Genomic DNA, 16,887 nt, shown 5'->3' with positions numbered 1-16,887 from the left:
GAACCATTTCACATGTTGAAGCCTTTTACATAGTGTTTGAGATTTTAAGAAAATAAATGTATAATGGTTAGACTCAAAAAGGGAGCACGTTGCAGGGCATTATTTTTCACATCACTTTTGGAGGAAAAGGCAGCTTTTTTACTGCTTTACTTGTCTAAAGAGTTTATCCAACCATGCATGGTGAATTTTAGTGAAAGGTCATTTATTCACACGCCCATTTAGTGTGAATGCCACACACAATGCACAAGCAATGCAAAACACTAGAAACAGCACATACTCATCAAAAACAGAAATAGGAAATGCATGTTATTTAAGAAATATGGCATTGAAATGACAGTGCAGTGTCCATTAGGATGTAAACAGGCAGGGTTCACTGAGGCATTATGTTACAAGGACATCAGCACAGATGTAATGCTGCTCATTTGGCTTGTGCAGAGCAGCACAGCAGTGACACATCACATTAAAAAGTTGACACTTGAGGGCAATAACACAGCTACTGCAATAACACTCTGTTTGTATGGTCACTGCTGTTTTATATGTTGTATGCATTCAGATGTGTATTTATCACTGGGTGTTGGTTGTATACCTATGTATGATGATAAATTAATCACTGTATGTATATTTTATGTACAGTATAACATATCAATAAATCTGTCATTGACTCTGCAGTAGACTTTCTTATCTTCATTCCTGTCACTGGTGGATGCTGAACCAATGAACCAATGTGTTTAAGTGTTTCTGACTAGTTAAGAATTTTAGTTTCATTATAAATGTAGCGATCTTAACATCTCAAAAAATTAGACTCATTACACATAGAGTGAAATATTTCAAGCCTTTCTTTCTTAAAATTGTTGATAATGATGGCTTACAGATAATGTAAACCCAAAATTCAGTGTCTCAGAAAATTAGAATATTACATAAGATCAATAAAAAAAGGATATTTTAAACAGAAATGCAGGCTTCTGAAAAGTATTTCCTTTCTATGCACTCAATACTTGGTTGGGCCTCCTTTTGCATGAATTACTGCATCAATGCAGCGTGGCACGGAGCCGATCAGCCTGTGGCACTGTTCAGGTGTAATGGAAGCCCAGGTTGCTTTGATAGCGGCCTTCAGGCCATCTGCATTGTTGGGTCTGGTGTCTCTCATCTTCCTCTTGACAATACCCCATAGATTCTCTATTGGGTTCAGGTCAGGCCAGTTTGCTGGCCAATCAAGCACAGTAACACCATGATCATTGAACCAGCTTTTGGTACCTTTGGCAGAGTGGGCAGGTGCCAAGTCCTGCTGAAAAATAAAATCAGCATCTCCACAAAGCTTGTCAGCAGAAGGAAGCATGAAGTGCTCTAAAATGTTCTGGTAGATGGCTGCGTTGACTGTGCACTTCAGAAAACACAGTGGACCAACACCAGCAGATGCCATGGCAGCCCAAATCATCACTGACTGTAGACTTCAAGCAATATGGAATCTGTGCCTCTCCACTCTTCGTCCTCTGGGACCTTGATTTCCAAATGACATGCAAAATTTACTTTCATCTCCTTGTGGAGGGTGTCAGTGACTGTCTTCTGCACATCTGTCAAGTATGCAGTCTTCCCCATGATTGTGTACCCTACTGACCCAGACTGAGAGACCATTTATAGGCTCAGGAAACCTTTGCAGGTGTTTTGAGTTCATTAGCTGATAAGGGTGTGACACCATGACTTTCCAATATTGAACTTTTTCACAATATTCTAATTTTCTGAGACACTGAATTTTGGGTTTTTGTTATCTGTAAGCAAAAAACATCAACATTTCAAGAAATAAAGGCTTGAAATATTTCACTCTAATGTGTAATGAGTCTATATAATATATGGGTTTCACTTTCTGTAATGAGTGACAAAAAAACTGAACTTTTTCATGGTATTCTAATTTTTTGAGATGTACCTGTATATACAGTGCTTAACAAATTTATAAGACCACCCTAACCCTAACCAAAGTAAGGTTTATGCCAAAGCTGCCCTAAATTAACAGCATTGGTAATTACCAAAATCATTTTTATGTTTCTGCAATGGTTAATACACCAATATGTAGAAGCTCTTTAACCCAAATGATATTTTTAATGCTAAAATATAATTATTATTGTTATCCTTGAATTTTCAAATTTACTGATTTACAAAAAAACTGAAAAAATTGTAAAGCACATTATTATTTCTTGATTAATATGTCAAATTATAGTTATTTACTTGCATTCCTGAACAGAAAAATTAGTTTTAGTGGTTGAATGTTATGCTTGATTAATTTCTGACTTCTCAGAGAAGCCCAGTGAGCCGGCTCAAATTTGGGTGAATTCAGTTTGAAATCCCTCATTCCTGTTCAAAATGGTAAAACGTGGAGAGCTCACTGAAAATGAAAGAGTCCGCATTAAAGCACTTCATGATGCTGGATGGTCTTTGAGACAAATATGACAGGTGGTCTCATAAATTTGTTAAGCACTGTTTATATATGTAAACCTCCCATAGACAGTGTTTGGGAAAGGGCAGAGCCTTTGAAAAGAAAACTCTGAGGGTGATTGGATGAACATTCTGTCTGTCACATCTTTATGGGCCAATCAGGGCAACAAAACACAAGATGTCCTAGGTGTGCAGTAAACTCCATAGAGACCTGCATAATGCGAACCATGGTGACAGTAGACATGTCAGTACATGATTTTTGTCATTTTTGAAAAGAAAAGAACTCAGTCCTGTTCTTTTTTCTTCTTTTAACAAATAAATGTTTTCAAGTTCTGATAAAACTGGTGCTCTAGCAGCATACACACTAATCTCTTCTGCCATACCTGCACCAACCTCTTGTCACTGCTTGCTTACGTCACGACTCCGCTGCGCTGGAAAATATTGCCTCTTACTCCTGATTGGTCCTGTCACTTCCTAACGGGGCCCAGACTGTTAAGATGGGAGCTTTGTAAGATAGATTTACCGGTGAGAAACACGGAAATGAGTAAATCCATCTGGTTCACAAGTTTAATAATGGGCAGCACAACAGCCCAAGAAAAACGTGGTTAAAATGTCTCATTCTCCCCCTTGTGGCTGGTTGCAGTACAGGGATATCAATGCTAAAGGCTAAAATTTTGTAAAATTCATAGAGAAATTGAAATAGAATACAATAAAGTGAAAAAAAAAACACAATTTTGAAAGCAATAGTGTAAAAACTATTTATGTTTTTGCCACTTTCTATTTTTATATTTTACATTGTGAAATTCACACTTCAAAAGTGTCCCTATTCTCTGCATTTTCCTGTAAAACCCACTCATGAGACCATTTATGTATTATATCATAATCCAAACAACAAATTGCTAAATTGTCCAGTATAATTGAAATTGTACATTATTGCCAGATTGTAGAGCACTACTCCATATACTTGTGCACAGCTTGCACTACACCAATTAAACAAGTTGAGACGGCTTAAAATGTTTTTTGAAACTGAATACATTAAAGCTTTTAAGCAGTGGAAATAGAATTTTTGTGTAATCATTACTTGTATATTTATGTCAGGCTAACTTGGCTTTTATAAGTTAAACTGCACTGCAGAAACTTTCCTACACTAATACATTTTGTTTAAATCCAGCTCAGGCTAACATGTTGAAGTAATTTTGTAAAGCTACATGGTCTTCATGCACAGATATTTCCCCTTATGTCCATCACATACTTTAATATTGAATATTTACACCACTCAGGGTAGTCGATTTCAAAGTCCTATAAGTGAAAAGGCATACTGAACCAGGAAGTCTGCTTTCATCACATTTTGCAGACCATGCTTCTCAAATTTTCACCCTACAGGTGGAACTTCTCTAACTGGGTCAGTAACCTTACTCATGGTGCAAAAGTGTCAAATACCCAAAGGCCTTCTGGGAAAACTCTTCAAGTTAAGGGATAATAATCAAATAATTTGAGTACAATGACAAAAAACACTTAAAATGTTTGAGTACTGTTTACTCAAAACTAAAAATGTTTTCAATTTACTCAGAAATATTGAGCTTAAATAGCTTTTTTGGATTTTATTTTTGCAACCTTTAAGTGTTCAGTCTTACAGTGTAGGAGGCACACAATCTTTCATTTTTAAAGTCAAAGGTACAATTTATGGCCTCAATTAGATTTAAAATGGCTGTAGTTCTTTACAAGGCAAAAAAGTAAAGTCAGGTAACATTCAAATTATCTTCACAAGTAGACAGAGTGGGTATGATTTAGGAGAGGTAAGGGCAATTGAGTCTTAAAAGCATATGGTTAGCCTCATAGCAGAATTGCCTAAGTGATATTCTAAGGTTTTCAGAAAAAAGGTGCAATGAATCAGCTGTGTTAGGAGAGTAGAATTAGGCAGATGTCTCAGTATGGCAAAAAAAAGACTGAGGCAATTATGCTATGAGGCTAACTATATACACAATATATAAAAGTATACAAAAATATACAGAAGTATTCGCTCCTTGACTCGCATATGAACTTCAGTGACATCCCATTCTTAATCCATAGGGTTTAATATGATGTTGGTCCACCCTTTGCAGCTGCCTTTGCAGTGAGGTCACACACTGATGTTGGACGAGAAGGCCTGGCTTTCAGTCTCTGCTCTAATTCATCCTAAAGGTTTTCTATCAGTCAGGTCAGGACTCTGTGCAGGCCAGTTAAGTTCATCCACATCAAACTCTCTCATCCATGTCTTCATGGACCTTGCTTTGTGCACTGGTGCACAGTCATGCTGGAACAAGAAGGAGCCATCCCCAAACTGTTCCCACAAAGTTGGGAGCATGGAATTGTCCAAAATCTCTTGGTATGCTGAAGCATTCAGAGTTTCTTTCACTGGAACTAAGGGGCCAAGCCCAGCTCCTGAAAAACAAGCCCACACTATAATCCCCCCTCCACCAAACTTTACACTTGGCACAATGCAGTCAGACAAGTATCGTTCTCCTGGCAACCGCCAAACCCAGACTTGTCCATCAGATTGCCAGATGGAGAGGCGCAAATCGTTGCTCCAGAGAACGTGTCTCCACTGCTCCAGAGTGCAGTGGTGGCGTGCTTTACACCACTGCTTCCAATGTTTTGCATTGCACTTGGTGATGTATGGCTTGGATGCAGCTGCTCGGCCATGGAAACCCATGAAGCTCTCTGCGCACTGTTCTTGAGCTAATCTGAAGGCCACATGAAGTTTGGAGGTCTGTAGCCATTGACTCTGCAGAAGGGTGGCGACCTCTGTGCACGATGTGCCTCAGTATCTGCTGACCCCGCTCAGTCATTTCAAGGGTATATTTTTTTTTGAATGAAAAAGTGAAACAGGCAGTGGGTGGTTGTTTTTAGTCAAATTTTTAGTCGTTTCAAAAATGGTGGATTTTTGGCATGCAAAAGTGAAACAGGAGGCGGATGGTTGTTTTTTGTAAAATCTTGATTGATTCAAAGACGTTCCATTCGTGAAACAGGCGGAGGGTGGTCATTTTTGTTTAAATTTTGACTTGTTTCAAAAATTGTCCATTTTCGGCATGAAAAAGTGAAACAGGCAGAGCGTGGTCAATTTTGTTTAAATTTTGACTTGTTTCAAAAATGGTCAATTTTTGGCATGAAAAAGTGAAACAGGTCATTTTTGGTCAAATTGTAAGTGGTTTCAAAAATAGTGTATTTTAGGCATTAAAAGTGAAACAGGCAGCAGGTGGTGGTTTTTGGTGAAATTTTGGCTTGTTTCAAAATTGGTGGATTTTTGGCATCAAAAAATGAAACAGGCAGCAGGTGGTCGGTTTTGGTCAAATTGTAAGTTGTTTCAAAAATGGTGGATTTTTGGCATGAAAAGTGAAACAGGCTGCGGGTCGGCGTGTGTGGTCAAATTGTAAGTGGTTTCAAAAATGGTGGAATTTAGGCATGAAAAAGTGAAACAGGCAGCAGGTGGTGGTTTTTGGTCAAATTTTGACTTGTTTCAAAATTGGTGGATTTTTGGCATCAAAAAGTGAAACAGGTGGTGGGTGGTCATTTTTTGTTAAAATTTTGACGTTTCAAAAATGGTGGATGTTTGGCGTGGAAAAGTAAAACAGGCAGTGGGTGGTCATTTTTGGTCAAATTTTGACTTGTTTCATAAATGGTCCATTTTTGAATATTAAAAGTGACACTGGCAGGGGGAGGTCATTTTCACTCAAATTTTGACTTTTTTAAAAACAATGGTGGATTTTGGGCATGAAAAGGTGAACCAGGCGGAGGGTGGTCGTTTTATTTAAATCTTGACTTGTTTCAAAAACAGTCCATTTTTGGCATCAATAAGTGAAACAGTGGTTTCAAAAATGGTGGATTTTAGGCATTAAAAGAGAAATAGGCGACGGGTGGCGGTTTTTGGTCAAATTTTGGCTTGTTTCAAAAATGTTGGATTTTTGGCATGAAAAAGCAAAACAGGCGGTGGGTGGGCGTGTGTGGTCAAATTGTAAGTGGTTTCAAAAATGGTGGAATTTAGCCCTTTTATGCACTACAGTCACTACAGTGGTCAGCTATTCAAAAGCTGTTTTCTTTTATATTCATGAGGGCTGATGTCAAAGTTGCGCATCAGCCACTACACTGGACGATAGTGTGTCATCCTATACACTGCCACTGTCTGGCCAGCCGTTGTAAGTGCAACAAAAAATTCTTAAAACCAAGATGGCCGACAGAATGCCAGAGGTGCGGAGCAGTGAGGGAATATCCGTCCATTCCTTCTATTCTAAGAGAACCTTGCAGGTAAAAAAAAAAAAAGGAAAAATACAGGGACGTCAAGTAACAACTAAAGAGCAATATATTTATTGAAATTTCCAAGTATTGATTTTGTGTTGGGAGGAAATTGTGATTGATCACCTGTCCACTAAATTGGACATCATGCATTGCTGGTCATATTTTAACTCCAATTCATACTATTATTGCGACTTTGTTGTTTTTGAAAATACTTCATGTGCACTAACTTTTTTGGCTGTGAATCAATTGATTTATATTAATACAATGTAAATTTTGTTTTTTTGTTTTAGAATGTACCAATATTTTGCGCAAATTAGTTCCGTTGTAAGAGTCACCCAGACACACACCTTCATACAGACACACACACACACCTTTATACAGACACACACACACACACCTTCATATGGACACACACACACCTTTATACAGACACACACATTCATACAGAAACATGCACCTTCACAAAGACACACACACCTTCATAGGGACTCACATTCATACAGACTCTAACACCTTCATATAGACACACACACCTTCATACAGACACACACATACCTTCATAAAGACAAACACATCCTACAGACACACACACCTTCCTACAGACACACACACCTTCATACAGACATAAACAAATTCATACGGACTTACACACATTCATACAGAAACACATTCATATAGACACACATACCTTCATACAGACACACACACCTAAAATAAAGTTGGTTTTATAAAAAGGAAAATACTTTTTCCTATCCATAAATCTATACGGGTCAGTTTTTACCACATTTGTCACTATTGTTAATAATGTTAAGTTAAAAAAAGAAACACAAGCAATGTTTTTGGTAGATATGCTCTAATATTAGTCTATTAGACTTGGATAATATATTTTCCCATTATCTTCACTGTAGGAAATAAAATAAGTTAATTTAAACAGTTTTTTAATTGAAAATGAGTGGTATAACTAAAAAAAGGTCTAACTAGCCAAAAATAATAACATTTAATACAGTTTTTACTTGGATATGAATACATACTAAGTTAGTTATGAGGTGAAAAACAATATTAGATGATAACTATTATTTCTCAAGTATTTTCAAGCTGAGTTAAATCACGGGTCAAATTTGACACTAAACACTAAAGATGTCGGCAGCTTTCTAACACATTACAAGGGATATGTGAACACATTAATTAAACAACATTAAAACACGAAGCATTTCATAGTGTTCACATTATGAGTCATTTTATTCAATGTTTTGTGAAAAAAATATTTCATTAGTTGAAAGCTCGGACTCATGTTGTCCACCCAAGTGGACATGTAAATAACTCCTTGAAAATGTATGTTTTTAAAAAATGAAGTTCAATTCGTTTTTTTTTTTTGTTTGTTTGTTTTTCATGCCTAAAGAGTAATAAAAACACTTAGGAAAAAAAATCCTGACTGAGGTTGTCATTATTCATGCATGAAAGGGTTAGGCATGAAAAAGTGAAACAGGCGGCGGGTGGTCGTTTTTAGTCAAATTGTAAGTAGTTTCAAAAATGGTGGATTTTAGGCATTAAAAGTGAAACAGGTGGCAGGTGGTGGTTTTTGACTTGTTTCAAAAACGTTCCGTTAGTGAATGATAAAAATTTAACAGGTGGTTGTTTTCAGTCAAATTTAGACTTGTTTCATAAACGGTCCATTTTTTAATTGTAAAAGCGAAACAGGCAGGGGGTGGTCATTTTCGGTCGAATTTTGACGTTTTTTTTAAAAATGGTGGATTTTTGGCATCAAAAATGGAAACAGGTGTTTTTGGCTGTCATTTTTGGTGAAATTTTGACTTGTTTCAAAAATGGTGAATTTGTGGCATGAAAAAGTGAAACAGGAGGCGGATGGTTGTTTTTTGTAAAATTTTGACTTATTTCAGAAATGGTGGATTTTTGGCATTAAAAAGTGAAACAGGCGGGGGGTGGTCATTTTTGGTCAAATTTTGACTTGTTTCAAAAACATTCCCGATCGCTTCCAATTTGTTATAATACCACTGACAGTTGACTGTTGAATATTCAGGAGTGAGGAAATTTCAAACCTGGACTTGTTGCACAGGGGGCATCCTATCATATCCTATCGCTGTAATTCACTGAGCTCCTGAGAGTCACCCATTCTTTCACAAATGTTTGTAGAAACAGTCTGCATGCCTAGTTGCTTGATTTTATACACCTGTGGCCATGGAAGTGACTGGAACCCTTGATTTCAATTATTTGGATGGGTGAGTGAATACTTTTGGCAAAATAGTGTAAATCTCAGTTTGTGGGGCAATCTTTGGAACAGCCTTGATGTAACATTACTACTCCTACTATTAAATTCAAACCTTATTACTAACAAGTATAAGTGGACCTGTTCAAATTTAAGTGGCTTTTTAAGTAAGTTAAAAAAAATAATGTATTTCTGCTTTGGTGTAGTTCTTCATATATGGAACATATCTTGTGTTGTGTTCTTAATGTGCTAATACATCAAGGTGCTGAGAGTCTTTTTCCTGTATAAAGTGAATTGATACAGCTTTCTGCTTTATTCTGCCCTTTCTCTAATTCACCATGCGTGTTTTTCTAAATGTCAACTGTTTGCTGCATTGACTGAGAAAAACTCTTTTGCATTTCTTGTGTAATTCATAAGCTGTTCTTTTCTTTTTGGTCATGTTCAGGATAAATAAAGGTCAAATTAAATCATTGAAAAAAATTGAATATTTCCCATTTTCCTATGATCACCTGTAAAGATTGGTCTTTTTTATGATCCCAAGAAATTATAGGGAAAGAAATGTTATCATGTTTCATGTTATCGTGAAAAAGGAGAAAAAAAAACAAAATATACCAATTATCATGCAAAAAAAAAAAAAGAAAGAAAGAAAGAAAAGAAAATGCATAGATGTTTGTTGGTTTGGGGCTTCCATAAATCTCAAACTTTTTGTAACACTATTTTTTTCTGGTACACGTTCACATCTCACTGAAAACAGCTCTGACACCAACTTTTGGGACCTGACCCATCAGTTGTATACCACTGGTGTAAAGCCAGTGCACTTTTTTTTTCCCAATTTGACACCAAGATATAATCAGCTAAGGAATTTTAGTAAGAAAATATTTGAAACCAAGAGTCCAGGAAGATCCCCTCTCTTTGGAAAGTCATCTCTGGATGGAAAAGCTGCCATTAGCGTTGTTGAGGCCTAAGGCTTTCAGTGCCATCTAACCCCTTCTCTTAAACTCCGGACAGTAAAGTCAGGGCTTAAGGTGCTTCTCTGGAGATAATCCTTCAGATCCACCACCTCTAGCTGATATACTACTGTCCAGGGGGTTAGTCTTGGTTTGGAGCCTGACTGCCTCAGTGAACCACGTTCAAACAGCAGAGAGCCGAGGGCCACGCTTACATGTATTTTGAAGTCTCTGAAGGCAGAGTCAAATGGATGAAACCTTTGAGGAAATTTGGATATATTTTTCTGTCATTAAGAGACTATCGGAAATTTAAAATTCAAATCCAGAAAGGCCCACAACTATTTCCTGCCAATAAATTCTGATACTCAGGCCAAGTTTTATCTTTGACTGTGTCACAGGCAGAATGAGAAAGAAGCCAGGCTCAGCAGTCATAATAAGTCCCCAGTGCTAAAAGCAGAGACACTCAGCATATGCCTGTCTTCTGTGCCATTTTTAAATTTGTTCAGTTTCCAAATCTGAGCTGATTTTTTTTTCTATTTTTCTCCCTCTTATCTCTTCCAGCAATCTATTGCTTCTGCATCTGTTTAGAGTTCCTTTATTTTTTTTACCACTAGATGGAGCCGTTCCATCACTGATGCTTCCTCTGCTGAAGCTAAACATGTCTGCAAAATATGACTGAGGGAATGACATGTTCTCTTTTATACCCCCTCCTCTCGTAACTCAGCATATATGAATGAATTCAACAGTATTATCATTTATCATTCCAATGACTTAGTTTAGTTTCAAATCATCCAAATCTATTTGTAGAAAGGTTCACATTCATATGGCTGAAGTGAAAGCAAGGCCATTTTAAATTGAATGTGATGCATCATATAGCAGGAGATCTGGTTTGTACTCTCCCTCCTGCTCCACACAGTGTTAAAGTATACGTGGCTGCTATCACTGCCTTTAAGGACAGTGTTTAGCAACTACTGGTGATGGTGTAGGACATCAGTAAGATAAGGAGGGGCCTGTTGGTTCAGGGCTTTATGGGTGAGGAGGAGGATTTTGAATTGGATGCGGTAGGGGACAGGGAGCCAGTGGAGGTTTTGGAGGACTGGGGTGATGTGGTCATGGGGTCAGGAGGCGTGCTACGGATTTCTGGATGTACTGGAGTTTATTGAGGACTGTTGAGGATGTGCCATAAAGGATGCTATTGCAGTAATCTAGTCTGGATGCGATGAAAGCATGGATAAGAGTTTCAGCTGCAGGGAAGGAGAGTAGTGGATGGATGCGGGCTATGTTTTTTAGGTGAAAAAAGGCAGTTTTAGTGAGTTGGGTGACATGCTGATGAAAGGAGAGGTGACTGTCAAAAATGATACCAAGGTTGCAGGTGTGAGGGGAGGGGGTCATGGTAAAAGAGTCTAATTGGAGGCTGAAATTATGGATGGGTGTGGTAACTGATTTGGGGCCAGTGATCATAAGTTTGGATTTATTGTAATTTAGAGACAGGAAATTGTTGTTCATCCAGGTGTTTATTTCAGTGAGGCAGTTGGTCAGTGTGGAGTGTGTGTCTGAGGTGATGGGGGTGGTGGAGATGTATAGCTGGATGTCATTGGCGTAGTAGTGAAAATTGAGTCCATGGGGTGGATGATATGACCAAGGGGGAGTAAGTAAAGGATGAATAGGAGGGGTCCAGAAGCTGGATTGAAAGTGTTCATAAAGGTTGTTACAGGAGAGGTGGGATTTCAGTTGAGATGCGATGACTCATTCTAGAATTTTATACAGAAAGGGGAGGTTGGAGATGGGCCGGAAGTTGCACAGGTTGTCAGGGTTGAGTCCAGGCTTTTTGAGGATGGGGGTAACAGCTGCAAGTTTGAGGGATCGGGGAACGGAACCAGAGCTGAGGGAGGAGTTGATGATGGTGGTAATGAGAGGGGAGATGGCTGGGAGACAGTTTTTGATCAGGTTGGATGGGATGGGGTCCAGGATGTTAGTTGAGTTTTTCATTCCAGCAGTGATGGTGGCCAGGTCTGTTGGGGATATGGGGGAGAACTGGGACAGTGACTGGGTGATGAAGCGAGGGGTTGCAGGAAGGGGGCAGAGGTGGAAGTTTGTGGTGGGGGGGTGGTGGTGAAGCTGCTGTAAATGTCAATTTTAGACTGAAAGTGGGAGAGGAATGAATTACACTTGTCAGTGGTGAAGGTAGAGGAGGTGTTGCCACAGGGCTTGAGGAGTTTGTTGATGGTGGAAAAAAGTACCAGAGTGGATAATCTGTGAGTAGTAGGTGGACCGGGCTATGTTTAAGGCATGTTTATATTGCTGTAGGTAGTCAGTGTAAGCTAAATGATGAACAGTTAGACCAGTTTTTTCATGGAGTCTTTCAAGTTGTGTGATTTCATTTGGCAGAGTTCAGGAGTGTACCAGGGGGTAGAGTGAGTGAAGGAGACAGTTTTGTTTTTTATAGGGGCCAGTTCAATAAACATGTTCATTTCCTTTATGTGTATTGGTGTATTGAACACCTATGGAGAGATCTCAAAATTGCTGTTGCAAGAAGGCACCCTTCAAATCTGAGAAACCTGGAGCAGTTTGCAAAAGAAGAGTGGTCCAAAATTCCAGTTGAGAGGTGTAAGAAGCTTGTTGATGGTTATAGGAAGATATTGGTTTCAGGTATTTCTTCCCAAGGGTGTGCAACCAAATATTAAGTTGAGGGTGCCAACAATTTTGTCCGGCCCATTTTTTTGAGTTTTGTGTAAAATTATTTTAATTTTGGCTTTTTTCTTCCATTTTTTTGTGTTGTTCCAATGCACATAAAGGCAATAAACATGCGTATACCAAAAACATTTGTAATTGAAACCATTTCTGGGAGAATTATTTTCTTGAAAAAATCCAGGGGTGCCAATACTTTCATCCATGACTGTAGGTGGCTCAGGATTTACAGTTATCACAACTATTTCTCATTCTCTGAACCAACTGGTAGGTAGTCTAAATCGAATTGGCACTTCTGTTGGTAAAACCATAAACACTTTTCCTGGTTAGACACAAATTGCAAAACACATTTGCTCTTTCCCCCCCTAAACTCTAAACACAATCTCACTCTCTTAAACACATTTTCTGCTGATAGTTACAACTGATTTTGGTTATTAAAATCTGCCTATATCAACCTATATCTACATTCAAACTTAAAATTTTGTGATTTAAGGACTGAAGTATAAGGTCTAAACTACATCTAGATTTTGATATTATCAAGAATTAATTTTTAGATATCGCCATATTGGATATTTGCAAAAATCCAATATTGTGCATCCCTAGAAATTTGAATTCCAAGTTCTTCACCCACTGCCCCACGATCTGTAAAATATGACTGAGTTGTTAATATTAAGTTGTAGAGAAAAACAAATAGAAAAACCAAAAACTCTCACACACTGACGTTTGCTGATGCAGTTCAATCGTGTCCAAACATTGTTGTACTCAGACCTTTCTCTTGTTGTTTACTATGATGAACAAACCTGATGAAGGTCTGAGTGATTTACAGGTTTGAAGCAACATTTAGCACTTTTTGGAATTGTGCTGGAGAAGTGTGCTGTTGTGTTTTGTGTGTTTATAGGCAAGTTCTCACTCTCACCTCTCCAGGTGTGCAAAAGGTTTGGTTCTTATATTTTTTTTTCTTGGAAAATGCAACTGTTCTTTTCCTTTCTGCAATTGTATCATCTGTTGTACTTAATGTTACTTATTTTCTGTCTTAAGGCTCATTTATGCTCTACTTTGAACCGCAGACCTTTCTGTCTGTACTCTACATTCATTTTGTCCATTTTTTGTCCGTTCTCTTGAAGCTTTTATGAATACGGATCAAATGTTGCAATACCTCCACCTATCATGGGGCAGTGTTGAGTAATGTGGCCAACAGTTAAACCCAGAGTAGCAAACACAATGAAGAAGAAACCTCGGAAAGAATTTAACAGAGTTTTCTGAGGAAATATAAACGCATAAAGACAGTGGATGTAACCGGAGACTGATGAAGTGCCATAGCTTTTCTTGCCCATATATACTGTACTTCTAGAAATATGTGTATCATCAGATTGCCCTTTTCCCCTGAAATAAATTCAACAAATGCTGAATTAGAAATTGAAATAAATTCAAAGTTTGTGAGTAGCGTCTTAGCCCTGTGCTCACAGGTTATTCATCAATAAGGAAATGCTCTAAACTAGATATCAACCTCTGACATGGCTCTGTTTCTTTTTATTGTAACTTGATAAATATTTTCCAGGTATTTTCTGCTGTTTTCCACTGCATAATAGAGACTCTTGCTGTATAATAGAGACTATTGCCCAGAAACAAAAAAGTTTCTGGTGTCCGAATGATAGTTTTCCATTTCAGTTACTTTCTCTCCACATATCCTGTCAGGGGTGTCATTGAAAGGAAACTTTCTTGTATAGTAAGTGAAAAAATATGATGATGATAATAACAACAACAACAACAACAATAATAATAATAATAATAATAAATCATTTATATTTGAAAACTGGTTTTAAAAAAAACAATAATCAGTTGATGGATTCACAAATTGAGAAAAGAGAAAGACTTTAGATTGCATTTAAATGAGGTACAGAATGTGCAAAAGCATGTGCAATGCTTCTCCTCCTGTAATTCTCTTTATGACCACTAGATAGAGCTATAGGAGAAGCATGAAGAGGGGCATCCTCAGCTCATCAGCCATCATGTCAGTGACAATCCCCTTAGTTTGGAAAAGCAATCACATTAAAATATGGCAGCATGAACAATGACAGGGAGAAAAAGCTGCTTTAACTGTGACACTGCAGAGACAGTTATTAGAGCTTCACTGTAGGTCAAAGAAAACTCTATTTTCTATTTGTGTAGATATTAAACTGTGCCTTTAATACCCTTTTAACTTTTAACTTTAGTAACTTTTACCAAATGAAGAATACAGTGATATTATTTTACAAACTAATCTGACCTTTCTTTTTAGATAGATAGATAGATAGATAGATAGATAGATAGATAGATAGATAGATAGATAGATAGATAGATAGATAGATAGGCCCTCACAAGTCAACCATGCAGACCGATAGGCAGCAGAAGCCAGCTGTTCGCCAGGGTTGTCAAGTGGGAACCCCCTCCCCCCCCATGTTTCGTTCATTCAGTCCCACAACACCTCCAGACAGCTGAACAGTAATCCAGCGTCCCAGAGCCACACTCCTCCATGCTAGCACTCACCGACCACCACACTGACACAGAGACAGCCTCTCCTACCTATCCTACAACACGGCCATCAGTGCTCAAACAGCATTGCCTTCTTCAACAGATCCAGACTCCGTACATGTAATCTTCATCTAGAGACAATGCTGAAACAAAAAGTCTTCATGAATTCAAATTTTTATATATAGTAACACTAGCAAAAATCTAACAGCCATTAGCTGTTTCAATACATTCTGATAAATGAAAACTGGTTCATTTAATTACTTATACCCAGTGGTGTGTGCAGTGATTCTGTTCTCTGTATTTCCTAATTCAGTTACACTTTATGGACATCAGTGTTGTGCTATGATATGAAGCTCATCTAAACATTATAAGTTAAAATGTTCCAAGATTTTTTTTGAAAAGTCATGCCCTTCCCATACACTACACTGTATGTGTGATTTCCCAGATAAATGTGAAATATATACCATACAATTGATATATTAATCAGTCTATCTGGCATGTCAAGTTAGCTTCAAAAAGCATTATCTCGAGCACATTTAACAATGCTTTTTAATGCCAAATAATGATTAACAGATCCTTAGTGCATAGAGGACTGAAGTAGATGTGGAGTTAATCACCTCTTTAAGAATTAGGATATGTGTTGTAAATTGAGAAGGGTCTTGTTTCAGACCGCACACCTCTGACAGCCACTCTCAGCAACCAATCATCTGAGGCGGTGCACATCTCCGAAAGGAAGTGCTGTAGTTTGCTGGTGCAGTATTTCCAGTTTAATAGAAAAAAAATCAACTGTATTCATAAACAAAGTCTGGCAGGCACAGTGCTTAACAAATTTATTTGTTGACCACCACTCAAAGTAAGATTTATGCCACAGCTACCCTAAATTAACAGCATTTTTTATGTTTCTACAATGGTTAATATACCAATATGTAGAAGCTCTTTAATCCAAATGATATTTTTAATGCTAAAATATAATCATTATTATTGTTATCTATGAATTTTCAAATTTACTGATTTACAAAAAAACTAAAAAAATAGTAAAGCGCATTATTATTTCTTGATCAATATGTCAAATTAGAGTTATATACTTGCATTCCTGAACAGAAAAATTAGTTTTAGTGGTTGAATGTTATGCTTGATTAATTTCTGACTTCTCAGAGAAGCCCAGTGAGCCGGCTCAAATTTGGGTATAAAAAGGTGAATTCAGTTTGAAATTCCTCATTCCTGTTCAAAATGGTAAAACATCAAGAGCTCACTGAAAATGAAAGAGTCCGCATTAAAGCACTTCATGATGCTGGATGGTCTCTGAGACAAATATGACAGGTGGTCTAACAAATTTATTAAGCACTGTACATCCATGAAATAAACACACTGGAAACATTAAGGTCTAAGAAATATTTCACGAACAAAACTGAAAAGAGGCTCAGAGGTCAACTAAGAGATTAAATCATGTATAAACCCATTTTAGAAGTAGTTAGATGAATAGTGGCTCATTTTAGCTTTGTTAGTTTTAGCTAAAGCTAACTTAACTACCTTAGCTACATAATTAATGTTATTATATAAGCCAATGTAGCTAAGTTAGCTTTCGCAACATGAGCTTCAGCAAATAGCTGACATAGCTGCTTTGTGAGATTCGCTTTAACTACGTAGCTACATAAGCTTTGATAGCCATGTAGCTCTGTTATCCATAGTTAAGTTAGCCCTTGCAATGTGAGTTTTAGCAAAAGTAGCAAAAGCTATCTTAGCTACAAGATAACGTAGATACGTAGCTTATGTAGCTGCTTTGTGAGCTTAGCCTTGGCTACATTAGCTACAAAGCTA

This window comes from Cheilinus undulatus, linkage group 12, assembly GCF_018320785.1.
Source record: "Cheilinus undulatus linkage group 12, ASM1832078v1, whole genome shotgun sequence".
In the NCBI taxonomy this organism is placed as follows: domain Eukaryota; kingdom Metazoa; phylum Chordata; class Actinopteri; order Labriformes; family Labridae; genus Cheilinus; species Cheilinus undulatus.
Note: the sequence above shows the minus strand (reverse complement) of the source record.